The following is a 16695-nucleotide window of genomic DNA, read 5'->3' on the forward strand; positions in this document are numbered from 1 at the left end:
TCACTCCTCAAGGCTGCATCGCAGTGTCCAAGATAAGAAGTCTGATTCACCCACTCAACCTTGCTGTTTCCAATCCATTTCTACACCATCAGTATAATCATGGCACTCCCCAATGCATACAAAAGGACAAAACACATGAAAATCAAAACTTGAAGCCCTCTGACTCAGCAGTTCTATTTCCACAAATCCTTTCTATAAAAATCTGTATTGGTACAGAAATAGGTTTACAATGTGCGAGGGTTTACAATGTGCTACTGCTCAGAATTTTAAATATATATATATTATTATTTTGGGCCAAGCCTCATGGAATGTGGGATCTTAAATCCTTGACCAGAGATTGAACCTGAGCCCCCTGTGTTGGAAGCACAGAGTCTTAACCACTGATTGACCAAGAATATACCTATTGATTATAATTTTGAATGTAAGATGGCTGGACAGCATCAGCAAATTAATTGACATAAGTTTGAGCATACTAGGGAGATAATGGAAGACAGGGAAGCCAGGTAGGCTGTAGTTCACGGGGTCATGAACAGTTGAACACAAATTAGCAACTGAACAATAACACATCAATGATAACAATCTCAAAATCCATGAATAGATTCGTTGCGTGAATTCTGTTGGCTAAATCCATGTAACAGGAGGCTGTGTACGTATATAAAATGATACAGATTATTTCTATGTGTAAACACAGAATCACGACTAAGATGTCTTCAGAGAAAACGCAATATTTTGTATTATAGATCCCACTTTTATGAATATAACAAGAAGGTTGTGTGAAATATAATCTATGCAAGGAAATCAAATAGTTCATAGTGTTTGTCTCTAGGAAGGGACTTTCCTGGTGGCTCTGATAGTTAAAAACGTGCCTGCAATGCAGGAGACCCAGGTTCGATCACTGGGTTGGGAAGATCCCCTGGAGGAGGAAATGGCAACCCACTCCAGTATTCTTGCCTGGAGGATCCGCATGGACAGAGGAGCCTGGAGGGCTATGGTCCATAGGGTCATAAAGACTCGGACATGACTGAGTGACTAAGAAGGTGGTTATAAGTGATTTTCATGCTTAATTTTAAATAACTGCTTTTTCTTCCCATGTAGAACTGCGTTTTTACCCATTGTACACCAACATAAACATGTATACAGACAACAGAGCAAGCTTGTGTGAAAGTCAAATGTATTAGTGGGATGCCCAAGGCCATCTGCTATGGTCCATCTCTACCTTGCTGGCCATGCTTGACACACGCCCTTTAGCCAACAAATCTAAGGCATTCCACCTGACTATCCCCTGGGATACACCTTGCATCTCCATCGCTCTCTGAACACAGTATCTTCCATCTCTTCCTGAAGGTGAAACAGAAAGTCGCTCAGTCGTGTCTGATTCTTTGCAACCCCGTGGTCTATACAGTCCATGGAATTCTCCAGGCCAGAATACTGGAGTGGGTAGCCATTCCCTTCTCCAGGGGATCTTCCCAACCCAGGGATCAAACCCAGGTCTCCCACATTGCAGGTGGACTCTTTACCAGCTGAGTCACCAGAAAGGCTACTGGTGTGGGTAGACTATCCCTTCTCCCGCAGATCTTCCTGACCCAGGAACCGAACCAGGGTCTCCTGCATTGCAGGCGGATTCTTTACCAGCTGAGCTACCTGGGAAACCCATGTCTTCTTAGGACACGGTTTATATGGCTGCCAGCATCCTGTAAGGTGCCTTCCTCCTGTACATAGCCTCACTTCAAAACTTACTATCTGATTATGGAGCACAGCGGCACCTGGAGACCGACTCTATAACCTCCGTGGTCCATGGCTTTATGCAGTAATCAACCACAGATACAGGTAATGACATTTCATCTCTTACCCACCACCAACGCGAGTCCCTTCTCAAGTTTCTCCTAGTGGTCTCAGTTCTTTCAAGTCAGTTCACTGCATTACGTGAGTTACAGTGATAGAACCTAACAGTTTTTATGACGGGTATCTGCTCCCAGGTCAGGAGCATGTTACTATTTTGCACTGGAGTCACGCAGTAGGGGACTTTCCAGATGGCGCTAATGGTAAAGAATCCACCTGCCCATCCAGGAGATTTGGGTTTGACCCCTGTGTCGGGATGATGCCCTGGAGGAGTAAATGGCAACCCACTCCCGTATTCTTGCCTGGAGAAAATCATGGACAGAGGAGCCTGGCGGGCTGCAGTCCACGGGGGTCTCAAAGAGACACTCCCGTATTCTTGCCTGGAGAATCCCATGGACAGAGGAGCCTGTCGGGCTGCAGTCCACGGGCTCTCAAAGAGACACAACTGCACAAATGTGTGCCCACACCCAGGCATACACACACACAGAGGCAGTCACCTTTGGCTTTGAATCTACAGCAAAGCCTCACATTTCTCAGCTGTAAAGCTGAGAAGAGTACATCTTAGTCCAATAGCACAGCTTGAGAACCTAACTGGATGATGTACTTTAGAAAGCTTCATGCTTCTTAGAGAGCCCATATAACTTTTGCACTTACATGTTTTTTGTGACACTCCAAATTGTATTTAAGACATAAAGATGATTTATTTAGATCTTTATGCTACAAATGTGATATCACAAATCCTGCCATTTATTTCTGTTTCACCCACAGAAAGCAAGTAAGGAATGGTGTCTGTTGATCAATAAAAGAATGCCATAGGGAAAGTGGAAAACTGGTCTACCTAGGCTCTTGTCTGTATTATACAGATGATAGTATTCAAGATAGCCGTGTGTGCAAATAGCCTAAATGCCCTTCTACAGATGTATGTATAAAGAAGATGTGGTATCTTATAATAAAACAAATATCTTACAATAAAAATTTCAAAAAGAAGATGTGGTATAGTGCGTGTTTCTGCAGCACATACACTAAAATTGGACCATAGAGAGAAGATTAGCATGGCCCCTGAGCAAGCATGACACAAAACTTCATGGATCGTTTCATATTTTTTATGATATATGCATAATTATGGCTGATTTTCATTGTTGAAGGGCAGAAAACAACACAACACTGTAAATTTTCTTCCAGTTAATAAAAAAGAAAAAAAACAAAATATTATTGATTTAAAAAAAGATGATGCAGTGCATACACACACATACCCATGGACTGCAGCCTACCAGGCTCCTCCATCCATGGGATTTTCTAGGCAAGAGTACTGCAGTGGCTTGCCATTGCATTCTCCGTACAGGAATATTACGCAGCCACAAAAAGGAGTGAAATCATGCCATTTATAGCAACACTGATGAGCCTAGAGATTTTCATAATAAGTGAAGTAAGTCAAACAGAGGAAGACAAATATCCTGTGATGTCACTTGTGAAATCCTAAATTGGACACCAATGAACTTAACTACAAAACAGAAAATGACTCCCAGACAGAGAACAGTCTCGTGGCCGCCAAGGGGGACAGGGTGGAGGGAGGGATCGGGTGGGAGTTTGGGATTCGTAGGTACAAATTATCACACAGAGGATGGATGAACAAGAGCCTACCATAGACCATAGCGTACAGTGAACTATATTCAATATCCTCTGATACACCATCGTGGAAAAGAATATGTATGTATGAGTCACACTGCTGTACAGCAGAAATTAAAACAACATTGTAAATCAACTGCACTTCAATAAAAAAAAAAAGATTATGCAGACGATAAAGGAAGCTTATAAGCTCCGCCTGAAAAATGTTGGTGAATAACTTTGCATGAAGGTGATGCCTATTTATCTGTTCAGTCCGTATATTCAGTGCAGGTTTATTACTTATTTAGTGTTTATTGGGTACTCAGAGTCTAAAGAGAAATGCAAGGCAAAAATATATTATAGCTGCAGTCAGGCTGAGAAAATGATGGAGGTCCTTATTCAACCAAATTTCTGATATCCACACAATGACCCAACCAATGTGATAAAAGCTGAGGGAAAATGATATGAGTGGATTTTGACATGTATTTTGAAAACCTACAGACAGCTTTATTTCATTTGTGAGCTACAATTCATTTTTAGCACAAATATTTTAAAACTTACTAGGAAAGTCATACATTTTTGCCATCACATTGTGCTTATGAAACATGCATGAAATATATGTGTGTGTGTGTGCATGTCTGTGTCTGTCTGCATGCTCTGTGGCTGTGTGCGACTTTTTGTGTCTCCATGGACTGTAGCCCACCAGGCTTCTCTGTCCATAAGATTTCAGAGGCAAGAATACTGGAGTGGGCTGTCATTTCCTCCTGCAGGGGATCTTTCAGACCCAGAGGATCACAGCCCCCCTCTCTGGTACTGGCAGTCGGGTTCCTTACCACTAAGCCCCCAGGGAAGCCCATACAGATTTTGTATTTATACAGTATTCATGACACTACAAATTGTATTTAAGAAATAAAGATGATTTACATAACTCAATGTTACAAATTTGAAACATAATTTTGATAGTTTCTCACAAAGTGTACAAATTCTAAATATGCTGATCTGCTTAGACACACTAAGTCGAAGTGAAAGTTGCTCAGTCATGTCCAACTCTTTGCTACCCCATGGACTATACAGTCCATGGGATTCTCCATGCCAGAATACTAGAGTGGGTAGCCAACCCCTTCTCCAGGGGATCTTCCCAACCCAGGGATCGAACCCAGGTCTCCCGTATTGCAGTGAATTCTTTACCAGCTGAGCCACCAGGGAAGCTCACTATTTCATCCTTAACTGTAAGACAAGCATGGCTTGTTGCTGGGTTTCCTAGTATTTACGACTGGATACTCTCTAGGGGCAGATAAGAATTAACCTGGTTTGTTATTTGTCCATAAGACACTAACAACTAAATATATATTTTAAAAAACCCAGACATTCTTCTTCATCTCTGTCAAAAGCTAGTCATGCCAACTAAATCATGTAATCTTAATTGTATACAGAAATATTCCCAAGCTTTCCAATGTTGGTTTGCAATGGGAACCTTGGAACTAGGTTAAGAAGAGAGTTTAAGGTTTCATTTGCTGTGCAAAACATTGTAAGTTTGATGAGGTCGCATTTGTTTATTTTCACTTTTATTTCTATTGCCTTGGGAGAACGGATAAAGAAGATGTGGCACATATATACAGCGCAATACTACTCAGCCATGAAAAAGGATGAAGTAAGGCCATTTGCAGCAACATGGATCGATGCAGAGTTGATCATACTAAGTGAAGTCAGTCAGAGAAAGAGAAATATATGATATCACTTATACACACAATCTCATGGACTATGCAGTCTGTGGAATTCTCCAGGCCAGAACACTGGAGTGGGTAGCCGTTCCCTTCTCCAGGGGATCTTCCCAACCCAGGGATCGAACCCAGGTCTCCCTCATTGCAGGAGGATTCTTTACCAGCTGAGCCACCAGGAAAGCCCAAGAATACTGGAGTGGGTAGCCTATCCTTTCTCCAGTGGATCTTCCAGACTCAGGAATCGAACTGGGGTCTCCTGCATTGCAGCCGGATTCTTTAACAGTTTAGCTATCAGTGAAGCCCCCGATACATGCAATCTAAAAAATACTACAAATCAACTTATTTACAAAATAGACATAGACTAACACAAAAAGCAAACTTATGGTTACCAACGGGGATACAAAGTGGTAGGAACTGCAGGTTTGGGATTAACACACACACCCTGCTATATATAAACTATATAAACAAAAGATCTTAGTGTATAGCAGAGGGAACTAGATTTAATCAATATCTTGTAATAACCAAGAATGGACATCCATGCATCTATCTATCCATACATCCATCAAACTGAATCACATTGCTGTTCACCTGAAACTTCACACAATACTGTAAGAAGAAAAGGCTGATAAGGAAAGACCCTGGGAAGGTGTGAGAGGAAACACAATACAACATTAGCAGCAAGTGAATGGAATAACCTAGGAAAGGGCTGCTGGGCTGTGTAACACACACTCAAATTGATCCTTTGGTGGAATAGTTTGACCATGCTGTCTTCCTGGTGAATTCTCAATTATTAAATATCCTCCTTGGAAGAAAGGCTATGACGAACCTAGACCAGCATATTAAAAAGCAGACCCATCACTTAGACGATGAATGTCCAAAGAGTCAAAGCTATGGTTTTCCCAGTAGCCAAGTATGGAAGAAAGAGTGGGACCATAGAGAAGGCTGAGCGCCTAAGAATTGATGCTTTCAAACTGCGGTGCTGGAGAAGACTCTTGAGAGTCCTGTGGACAGCGAGGAAATCAAACCAGTCCATCCTAAAGGAAATCAGTCCTGAATATTCATTGGAAAGACTGCTGAAGCTGAAGTTCCAATACTTTGGCCACTCGATTGTCAAAGAGCCGACTCACTAAGAAAAGACACTGATGCTGGGAAAGATTGAAGGCAAAAGGAGAAGGGGATGACAGAGGATGCGATGGTAGGATGGCATCACTGATTGAAAGGAAATGAGTTTGAGCAAGCTCCAGGAGATGGTGATGGACAGGGAAGCCTGACGTGCTACAGTCCATGGGGTCGCAAAGAGTCAGACACAACGGATCAACTGAACTGACTCAACACGCCCTTGCTGACCAGGAGATTTGAAAGTCCATTTCTCCAATGAAGAGTCTACTACAGCACTCAACTTGTAAGACCCCTTCATATTATCTTGGTCTAACTGTGGATATATTTTTATAACCTAATTTATATAGGTAAAGCAACTGTGAAATGAATTTACTTTAAGAAGGGAAACAGCATATGATGAAAAACAGAATACCTTTCACCTAATTATTCAAGTTTTGTTTAAAAACCAACTAGTATTCCCCACTGGAGCAAGGCCTTGGATCAGCCAACATGCTTCTAACCCCAGAGAAATTGGCTGGGGAACTGGAAATCATGGCTAATTTTCAACAGGATGACTATGGAATATTGCATAAAATTCAGTTTCCAAGAAAAGTTCCATTATGTTGATCCCATTCATTTTTGCCAACTAGCTAAATTCTGCACTCTTCCTCACTGAAATGCAAGGAAGGAAATGGAAAAAAAAATTTAATTGACCATCATAATTAAATACAGATCAAATAACACCTGACCTTTACACGCAAAACAACTTATAATTAACAAATTCATTTTGTGTTCCTGAAATTGAGGTTTCCTTTAATTACCAATATTGATGGCTTCTAGAGTTATGTCTGTGGCTAAACCGCCATGCTATTTTAAAAGCATAAAGTGACACCAAACAGTGGATTAATAATGAGGTATTTTTAAAATAAAATAGCCGACTATCATCTTTGTTGTTCAGTTGCTAAGTCATGTCTAACTCTCTGCAACCCCATGGACTGCAGCACACCAGGCTTCCCTGCCCTGCACCATCTCCCGGAGCTTGCTCAAACTCATGTCCATTGAGTCGGTGATGTCATCCAACCATCTCATCCTCTGTCGTCCCCTTCTCCTCCCGCCTTCAATCTTTCCCAGCGTCATGGTCTTTTCCAATGAGTTGGCTCTTTGCATAAGGTGGCCAAAGCAATGGAGCTTGAGTGTCAGCATCAATCCTTCCAATGAACATTCAGGGTTGATTTCCTTCAGGATTGACTGGTCTCATCTCCTTGCAGTCTAACACACTCTAAATCTTGTCCAGCACATGTGAATGCCAAACTCCTAAAGTATAAGCAGGGATTTATAAAGGAAAATCATAAAGTGGGCATCTTGCTATAATTACAGAATGGAATAAATTAATTTTAAATATAGATTTATGTCAGCTTGCTGAAAAGTCAACTGAATGGAATAGAAATGCCATTTCTACCACCTTATGCCCAACTATTGAAGGGTGAAGAATCTCTTCTGATCTCAAAGACTGATTCTTCATAAGGTACCTGACAGGTTTGGAAGAAACTCACTAAAAGCTCTTCATTTCTTTTATGAAAAACCACATAATATGCAACAGTGTTGGTGGGAATGTAAACTGGTGCAGCCAGTTTGGAAAACAGTATGGAGGTTCCTCAAAATAACTAAAAGTAGAGCTACCATATGACCCAGCAATTTCACTCCTGGGCATATATCCAAGAATGATTGGGGAGAATGGAATTGTAGCATGTATATTATCATAAGTGACCAGTCCAGGTTCGACGCATAAATTTTCCTCTGTTCATTTCTTTGCATTTGTGCTTTTTTAATAAAAATACTTTTAACTGTAAAGAAAAAAAAATTATAAAAAAAATAAAATAAAATAAAATAAAATTAAAAAAAATAAAATAAAATAAAAAAAAAAAAAAAAAGGAAACTCTAATTCGAAAAGATACGCGTACCTGCAATGTTCACTGCAGCACTCTACAATAGCTAGGACAGGGAAGAACCTAAATGTCCATCAACAGATGAATGGATAAAGAAGGTGTGGCATACACACACACACACACACACTGGAATATTACTCAGCCATAAAAAAGAATGAAATAATGCCATTTGCAGCAACATGGATGGACTCAGAGGGTATTATACTAAGTGAAAAAAAGTCAGACAGAGAAAGATAAATACTGTATGATATTACTGATATACAGAGTCTACAAAGTACAACAAACTAGTGCATATAATAAAAAAAGAAGCAGAGGAAGAAGTGAAATGTATGCTCTGATGACATAACTAGGAGGCGGTTCTCTGTTATCAGTGAGCATAAACAAGCTACATCTTCAAACATCACCACAGCTGAAACACCAAAATCATGGCCTTCCATGCAAAATGTCAGGGGAAGATGAATATATGATTTAATTTACAGAAGATCAAAACCCGTATACCCATAGCATATTGATAGGGTCATGCTACAGGTGATTTTGTATAAATAAAATGTAGCAGAAGAAGGAAATGATAAACAAGAATCAGAGAGGCTGTGACTCTCTGAGAAAGGCCAAAGGCATATAGTTTAAAAGGGGAAGAGAGAGGGATCCAAAAAAAAAACAAAAAATCTTCATTGTGTTGTACTTTTATTTCAGATAACGCATTAGCAAGCTGTTTAATTATTCACGTCCATGGATGAAAATTTCTCTTATGTTAAAAGTGATAAAAAGATTACGACTGCCTTAAAAGCTGGATTCAGGACTCCATGAAGCAGCTAGAGATATTTAAAAAATAATTTTTTTTTTCTTTTCCAGGTCAAAGTCAGCAGTTCAACAACCAGCATAATCAGCAACCCTAAATTTTCTAATGCAGAGAAGCCGATGGCTTTACATTCGTGGTCTCGTTTTAGAGAAACGTTAAAAGAACAATCGTCTATCTGGAATGTAGTCAATGACACGTGTTCTAATTCTTCCCTGGCTTGTGCCAAACACTGTTTCGCAGTATCGAGAACAAAGGAATCTAAACAATTAAGTCTCAATTAGAATTTATGAAGGCATTTAGTACACGTTTTCTTTAACCTGATCTTCTACCATTCTAATTTGCCACATTGGGGGAATATGTTCTAACTTTTTACCATGGGTTTCCAGACACAGCTGAACACCTGGGAGGTATTTTCAAGAAAGCTCCAGACTAAACCTCCTGAGGATTCTGACCTATTGACTGTGCTCCTGGACTGGGAGGATAATAATTATTCAGATGGCAGGAACAGCTGTGGAGACAATACAGCCTCTAAAGGGATTCTGTCATGTACTCAACACTCCTTAACAAAGCACAAGTTTATTATCATTTTGATGAAAGAAGAAAATGCATCTTGGGGAGAAAAGTGAGTTACATGGTGTTCTTTCTTAAATCATGCATGGCAGAAAGAGAAGACCAAAAGAACAATAGATTATAAAGGTGCTGGACTGTCCCTAGTCACTTCAATCATGTCCAACTCTGTCCATGGGATTCTCCAGGCAAGAATACTGGAATGGGTTGCCATTTCCTCCTCCAGAGGATCTTCCCCACCCAGGAATCAAACTCGGGTCTCTTACATCTCCCACACTGGTAGGTGGGCTCTTTACTGCTAGCACCACCTGGGAAGCCCAGATCATAAATATGGCTCAGCAAATTGGCCAGTTTGATGAGTTAAAACATACAGAACAAAATCCCCAGTTATAGGATATTCAAAAGATGATAAGATCTGAGAGATAATCCATTTGAAAGGTTTAAGTTTACATTATCCCCGTAAAATGTTTCGAGTTTCTCTTGAATCGTAAGTTAAATCTGATACATACTAAGATACAAAAAACACACAGGCACACACCTATACACACAGATGAGTGGATTTCTCTACAAACTGAGAAGCAGCTGAGTTCCTCATGTTGGTACCCAAGGTACTAAAGAAATCATTCATATTCAGAAGTAGAGAAAATTGCTTTCAGCGATAACTATGTTACCATGCTCTGCAAGAAAAGTTGAAGAAACGTTTGATCACTGGTGGTTCAGATGGTAAAGCATACACCTGCAATGCAGGAGACCAAGTTTTGATCCCTGGGTTGGGAAGATCCACTGGAGAAGGGAACAGCAACCCACTCTGGTATTCTTGCCTGGAGAATTCCATGGACAGGCCGTGGGGTGGCAAAGGGGCTTCCTAGGTGGCTCATTGGTGAAGAATCCACTGGCCAATGCAATAGACGTGGGTTCCATCCCTAGGTGGGGAAGATCCCCTGGAGGAGGAAGTGGCCACCCACTCCAGTATTCTTGCCTGGAGAATCACATGGACAGAGGAGCCTGGTTGATTACGGTTCATGGGGTCCCAAAGAGTCAGACACAACTGAGTGACAAAAATCTTCATTTTGATCTGCAGCTGGGACTTCAACGTGGAGTGAGTCTTGGTTTTGACTGAGTGTTACTGCATGTCCACTACAAAAAAATATGTCCATTCTGCTGGGCTGGGCCTCATGGTCACTTTTGCTCCAGATGCTATCTCTGGTTCTCAATAAAGTATTTGCTGAAAGAATGGGATTTTCCCGGACGTGGACACCTACAGCTCTCTGCATCACACAATTACACAACTCTCTAATTGGGAAGATCACAGGTGAAGCCATACCTATTTCACCTTGAAATGTGTAGTAACAGCGGTTGACCATAAACCTGCAATGCTTAGATCTTTGGTGAATGAAACCTTTTGGAAAACTGTGTGTGAGGGTCTGAGTCTGCGATGTCTGTAGGGCTGTGGGTCTGCAAATCCCACACCCTTCCTCCACGACCCAGACACCAAATTGCCTATCTTAGATTTAGGGACGGGTTTGGGAGTCATACTGGTCGCTGGTGGGTCAGGGCGGAGCTTCAAGCTGGCCTTTGGGTTAAGATTCAGGTGAGAAAGGGAGGTGGAGAACAGAACTGGGTTTCCGTACTGGTGAAGGATTCAAAGTCAGGACTCTGGGAGTGAAAGCAAAGGATTGAAAACTGAAGGTCCAGGGTTAGGATACGTTTTGAGTAGGCAATTCAGGTTCAGGTAGATTAGGGCAAGGTCAAATTTCAGACTGACGCGGTAGGGGCAGAAGTCAATGTTAAAATAAAGGGCTTGTAGTTCATGAGAGTGGCAGGGGTCAAAGGTCATGATTTAGCTCAAAGGCCACGGGATCAGGGTCTCTCTGTGAAAGCTGTCTTTGGTGCTTGACTCAAAAGCCAGCAGCCAAGGATTCCCGTCAAAGCTCAAGGGTTAATTCAAAGGTTTACGACAGAGTTAGGGATTGGGTCTGGGTTTTTTCAAGATTGGGCAGAATTAAGATTCATTCTTAATTCATGGGGTGTTGGAGAAGACTCTTGAGAGTCCCTTGGATGGCAAGGAGATCAAACCAGTCAACGGTAAAGGAAATCAGTCCTGAATGTTCATTAGAAGGATTGATGCTAAAGCTGAAGCTCCAATATTTTGACCACCTGATGCGAAGAAGTGACTCATCTGAAAAGACCCTGATGCTGGGAAAGATTGATGGCGGGAGGAGAAGGGGACGACAGAGGATGAGATGGTTGGATGGCATCACCGACTCGATGGACATGAGTTTGAGCAAGCTCCGGGAGTTGGTGGCAGACAGGGAAGCCCATCCCTGGGGTTGCAAAGAGTTGGACACGACTGAGCGACTGAACTGAACTCAAAGATTCATACTCAGCTTCCATTTGTGTCAGGGCTCAGGTTCAGGTCTACATGTACTGCGAGGGGTCATGGGTCAAATCAAAGGTCAGGAATAAGAGGTCAAAGTCCCTGGCTTACTTTCAAGGTTTCACTTTCTGGTGAGGGATGGCGTCAGATTTCAACCTCAGACGAAGTTTCTGTTCAAGTTTCCGTGTCAGTCTTCATATCAGAGGTCAAGAGTCAAAGGTCAAGTTTCGTCTGGGAGGAGCTAGCATCCAGTGTCTAAGGCAAGAGGTAGAGTCAGCACCCTGCAGTTAGTTTAGGGGGAGTGTTCACAGCGGAGTTTGAATTCTTTCAGATGCAAGTTCAAACGCAATATACATGCTTTTAATTGTAGTCAAATATCCCTAAGAGATAAGGATAGCGCTAAATCAAGCGCAACGCTTGCCATCCCATGAAAAGTAGCCTGCCAGGCTCCTCTGTACATGGGATTCTCCATAACAGAAACTGCGATTTTAACCATCGTAAAGGTAGAAGTCAGTGGTATTGACATACTTATACAATGTTGTACTGCCATCACCCCCAGAGTGATCACTTCTCGAACTTTTCAATCACAGTGAACACAAACTCTGTATATTATATATATTAGATTTCTATATGTGTATATAATTACCTTATCCGTACCTTCCTTCTATTCAGATACAGAAATAAGATATGTAAGTGAGCGTATATGAGTATCTGTTCTTATGTACAAGCATTCGTGTACATACAGTGATTTATTTCATTGAACCACTTGTTAATTTACGGACAGGTTTTTGTTGTTGAGCCCCTAATTTGTGTCCGACACTTTGGAACCCCACAGACTTGAGGCCCACCAAGCTTTTCCATCTAAGGATTACACAGGCAAGAATACAGGAGTGGATGCCCTGGACACAATGCAACGATAATAAATTACTATTTCTTCACTCAAAGACATCGTTAGGGTTCTTAGCATCCTGCTAATAAAAACTGGTCATAGGTCGATGTGAAGAGAAACTTTATAAATGCACTTCCAGTATTTATAATCCTGATACGTCCTAGTATCAGGATTTATCCGAAAATATACAGAAGAATGTTCATAAGTGCCTTTAGAGTAAACTGGGCTTCCCTCGTGGCTCAGGTGGGAAAGAATCTGCTTGCAATGAAGGAGACCCAAGTTGGATCCCTGGGTCGAGAAGGTCCCCCGGAGGAGGGAACGGGAACCCACTCCGGTACTCTTGCCTGCAGAACCCCATGGAGAGAGGAGCCTGGTGGGCTGCAGTCCATGGAGTCGCAAAGAGTGGGAGCCAGCTGAGTGACTAGCACTTTCACTTTCACTTTGAGGTACAATGCACTGCTAAAGAGTGTGTTTTTATGCACTTTATTCTCTCCAGAGAGCGGACTGATTCTAAACCCGTGACAGTCTCCCTGGGGAATTCTATTCCACCATGCTAAGCGTCTCATCATGGAATTGTGACAGCATGGTTTACTGCTCGAACACACAGAGGAAGGGAACAGGAAAAGAGCGTGGAAGTCAGGGAGCGCTCGAGGCCTGTGGGATTTGCAGGACTGGAGAGGAAATTTGCGGAACACTGCTAATGGAGGAAGGGAACATTCAGAAATAGTTTATGAAAGTACATGAGAACTTACATTTTTTAAACTTCTAATTTTGTATTCGGGGTATAGGTGGTCAACAATGTTTGGATCGCTTAAGGTGGATCGCTTAAGGGACTCAGCCAGACATACACATGTATCTGTGTCCCCCCAAACTCCCCTCCCATCCAGGCTGCCACATGACATTGAGCAGGGTTCCGTGTGTTGTCCAGCAGGTCCTTGCTGGTTCTCCGTGTTAAATCCAGCAGGGTGTCCATGTCCATCCCAAATTCCCTGAATATCCCTTCCCCCATCCTTCCCCCAGGGAACCATAAGGTTATTACAGAGGATTGAGCAGAGTTCCCTGTGCTGGACAGCAGATCCTTATTGGTTCTCCATGTTAAATCCAGCAGTGTGTCCATGTCCATCCCAGACTCCCTGATTATCCCTTCCCCTCATCCTTCCCCAAGGCAAACATAAGTCTCTTCTCTAAGTCTCTAAGTCTGTGTCCGTCTTGTAAGCTCACGTGAATCATTTCTTTTTAGATTCCACAAATGTGTAAATAAGCACATGGAGGACTGCCAAAATATTTACAATAGCAATATTGTGAAAATCCTGACCACTGGAGTGGAGAACACGTGTGTACCCATGAACACACACACACACACACAGACTTACACCATCTTCAAAACTCCCAATGGACTGACCTAAGAAGAGGCTCTTGGCTAAAAGAAGGTCAGAAGATCCATATGTCATCAAATCAGTTGGCTAAATTACTATGCTGATAGAGTATCTTTTTCTGGTACTTGTGTGCCCCAAATATGAATTTAAAAACCTTTAAAATATGCATTTTAAATAGAAACCTTTATATAAAATTAAAGAAAACAAAAAAACCCTTAGATTTTAAAATAATCTTTCTCCTCCTACCATGCAGAATTATCTTATTTGCTCTCATTTCTGTCTCCTCAATATCTACCTCAGATAATAAGTTTTCCTGTTTCCCGAGCACTTTCCTAATGATGATTTTCAACAATAACCATGGATCTGAGAAGGAAGCCCTGTGGTATGCTCAGTTCCCAGTGATGTTCCAAAATTAAAATAGCACAAGGGGAAAAAAAAAATGTCAGTGAGAGACACCTAAAATAGTTGGGTTGACTTAGAAACGCAAAGCATATAGAATGTGGTACCTTGGCCAGCTCTCTTGTTTTTAAATGCCTGGAGGCTCGTTCTGCTTGGATGCTAATTTTTTTTTAAAGCTTCCCCGGACACCTGCATTGGCTGCCCAGGTAAGACAGCTCTGAGACACAGATGGAGGAGAATAGGCAAGCATGTTTGGAAAACTCCAGAATGTCACCTCATCATTTTCCCTACCCTGGCTGAGCCATGTGGAGGGCACTGAAACCACACTGTTGCAGGAAGAAATACACCAAAACACATGGCTACTCATACACCTCTTCTATTCCAGGCTGCATTTCACATAAGGGAAAAAAACAACTTATGTCTAATACTCATTTAAATAGTGGTGCTGGAAAAGACTCTCAACAGTCCCTTGCTGGACTGCAAGGAGATCCAACCAGTCCATCCTAAAGAACATCAGCCCTGAATACTCATTGGAAGGACTGATGCTGAAGCTGAAACTCCAGTATTTTGGCCACCTAATGCGAAGAGCCGACTCATTTGAAAAGACATTGGCGCTGGGAAAGACTGAGGGCAGGGGGAGCAGGGGATGCCAGAGGATGAGATGGTTGGAGGGCATCACCGACTCAATGGACATGAGTTTGAGCAAATTCCAGCAGTGATGGACAGGGAAGCCTGGCGTGCTGCAGTCCATGAGGTCGCAAAGAGTCAGACACAACTAAGTGACTGAACAGCAACAACAAAAAGTACTTATTTGTAGAAAATGAAGCTGTACTTTTCAGGGATTTAATCACCATCTATAACAATCTTTTAAATTTACTCGACTCTCTTATAACAAGGGTGAGATTTAAAACTCACGTCCATGACTTATAACCACATTTTTTAAATTAAAGTGTCTATTTTAGGCTAATTCTTAATTGAGCTGCAATTTAAGAGAGGATTTTTTAAGGGGTAAAGAGATGAGTCAAACCCTTTCTTAGAGCTCGTCTAGGATTCACTGTCTTGTAAGAAGCTAATTTCTGTTGCTTTGAGGACAATGGCTTAATAGCTATTGTGCTGTGGGAAAAAAAAAAAAAAAGGGAAGAGATGGTAGAATCACATCCATGGGAGAACTGGGTGCTGTGGAATATTTCCATTAGTGTTCACAGTGGCACTGCTCGGTTCTATTTTCAAGGAAATAACAGCTTCTTTTGTACAGGCGAGCAAAATGCGATCTACAATCAGAAATCATTTTAAACTATCTTCCTTCCACAGGCTCCACTATGACCTACTCTGGTCCTGGAGAAGTTGATAAAATGTGATGACTAAATCTCTAAATCAACAAGCCAGACTCTTACGTGCAACGTCTAAGACAGCATAAGGCAATGGAAGTCTCAGAGAGATCCAAAGACAAAAAGTTGGTCGGGAGGTTACGCTAACATTTTTATTAATATCTATACAGATCGACTAAATGGACATGAGTTTGGGTAAACTCCGGGAGTTGGTGATGGACAGGGAGGCCTGGCAGGCTGTGGTTCATGGGATGGCAAAGAGTTGGACATGACTGAGCCACTGAACTGTACAGAATATATTATGCAAAATGGTAGGACGAATGAATCACAAGCTGGAATCAAGATTGCTGGGAGAAATATTAACAACGTCAGATATGCAGATGATACCACTCTAATGACAGGTAGTAAAGAGGAACTAAAGAGCCTCTTGGCGAGGGTGAAAGAGGAGAGTGAAAAAGCTGGCTTAAAAGTCAACATTCCAAAAATGAAGATCATGGCATTGGGTTCCATCACTTAAGGGCAAATAGGGAAAAAGTGAAAACACTGACATATTCTATTTTCTTAGGCTCCAAATTCACTGTGGACGGTGACTGCAGCCATGAAATTAAGATGCCTGCTTCTTGGAAGAAGAGCTATGACAAAGCTAAACAGCATATTAAAAAGCAGAGACATCACTTTGCCAACAAAAGGCCATCTAATCAATGCTACGATTTTCCCAGTAGTCACATATGGACATGATAGCTGGACCATA

The 16695-nt window shown here is 41.7% G+C and overlaps 1 protein-coding gene and 1 non-coding gene across 3 annotated transcripts in view; one reads left to right on the plus strand and one right to left on the minus strand.

Moving 5' to 3' along the window:
- LOC129535093 (neuroligin-4, X-linked) overlaps positions 1–16695 on the minus strand; it is a 311526-nt gene that overhangs the window by 28494 nt on the left and 266337 nt on the right. The window lies entirely within an intron of this gene.
- On the plus strand, positions 2842–2943 carry LOC148773048 (U6 spliceosomal RNA). Its single transcript, XR_016037018.1, has one exon. It is a non-coding gene; the product is annotated as a U6 spliceosomal RNA (small nuclear RNA).

Source organism: Moschus berezovskii, chromosome Y (assembly GCF_049115385.1).
Source record: "Moschus berezovskii isolate FMDL1 chromosome Y, NW_MosBer_1.0, whole genome shotgun sequence".
Lineage (NCBI taxonomy): Eukaryota > Metazoa > Chordata > Mammalia > Artiodactyla > Moschidae > Moschus > Moschus berezovskii.